The sequence below is a fragment of the Octodon degus genome, unplaced genomic scaffold (assembly GCF_000260255.1).
Source record: "Octodon degus isolate 3935 unplaced genomic scaffold, OctDeg1.0 scaffold00283, whole genome shotgun sequence".
Lineage (NCBI taxonomy): Eukaryota > Metazoa > Chordata > Mammalia > Rodentia > Octodontidae > Octodon > Octodon degus.
Genome location: NW_004524859.1, coordinates 25,320 through 26,993, shown reverse-complemented (window position 1 = coordinate 26,993; position 1,674 = coordinate 25,320).

Here is a 1,674-nt window from a genome sequence, read left to right as displayed (position 1 = left end):
GTATCCATAAACAGATGAACGTTTAAAAACATGGTTTTTATACACAATGGAATATTAGATTATCATAAGGAAGGAGAAACTCGAAGCATAAAGTACAAAATAAAAGGCAGAAAATAAAAAAAAAAACAAGAGAAAAAATTACTGTATTTTTTTCTGCTGTTGGTTTCTAACTTCAGTCCAGTATGGCATGAGGGCTCATCTTGTGGGATTTCAAGTTCTTTGACAGATTGAAGTCTTTGTTGTTCCTATGCACGTGGTCTAGTCGGGTGAGTGTCTCTCATGATTTTGAGAGGATCGTGCACGCAGCAGCTGTGAAGACAGCGATACCCCACCTGAGGCGTGGTGCTGTGGATTCTAGCTGTGCTGCTGTGTGGCGTTGTCTCCCTTCTCAAGTTGTCAATGGTGGAGGGAGGCATTCTGGAATTTTCAGTAGTATCTGTGGGTCTACGATGTTCTCTTCAGTTTCATGTTTCTGCTTTACATAGATGCTTCGGTTAGTGAAATAAATGTCAAGGCCCATCAGTTCCTGCTAGAAAACTGCCTTTTATAGCTTTATATGACCACTGTAGTCTTTGTTTACTTTGAAGCATCAATTAAATAATGTCAAGTTAACACAATTTCAGGGTATTTGTTTGAGGCACTGCTAGACTAGCGTACTGTATAACTTCCTATTTAATATTTTGTTTAATGTTCACCTTGTACTTGTTTTGTTTTAAAAATATGTGTACTGTGCAACCCACAAAAAGTATTTAAAATGATGTGAACTTTGAAATATTAAAATGCATTATAAACATTGAAAATTCATTATTAGAGCAATAGATAAATATTATCAGAACATATATAAACTTCAGGAATGCATTGAAATATGGACTGCCAATCTCATATGAGATGAATTTAGATGAAATTAGATGAAATTAGATGAATTGTACCGTAAATTAACAGGGAAAGCATAAACTCTTCCACACAGGGTCTCAGAGACCTGAGTCACGGTGGAGAAGAATTAAAGAAAAAAATATATAGATCTGTATTTATATAGTCTTAGAGTGATAAAGACATTTCTGAAACATGACCCCACACAGAAAGTATGAATGAAAAAATATGATTTAACTATTTAAACTTTGCTTATGATAGGAAAACGTACAGTTGAAATGTAATCATGCACTGGGACACAGAGTCAGTCTTATACAAAGACATTAAAATCATGCTCTCATGTGCAAGGTCTAAGTCAACAAGGGTTGAGCCCTCCTACCACAGCTGAATCCCTCGGTGTGTCCACATTTGTGGAGGACGTTTTGGTTTGCATACTCTCTCTTTCCACATAAAGGGTGACATAACTGTAATTTTCTTTTTCAGACTTAACTGTATCTTCTTGATTTTGTATAATGACTATATTATTAATTTTTAACACTTATTGAGTTTCATAAATCCTTAAAAGGAGAGAGTGAGAGAAAGAGAGATCAGAGCTTTTCTTTATCCTTTTAAAGTTTTTTTAAAAATACAAAATAGTAATAAAAACATTAGAAATGATACAAAATTTCACTCAACAAAATAATAGGAGGTCAACAATGGCTGCTGTACTGCATGAGGTTATCTTCAAATTAGTTGTTCAGGTTACCAGATATAAATGTGCAAAATTGGTTTAAACAAAATAAAACAACAATAAAGTTCTATGAA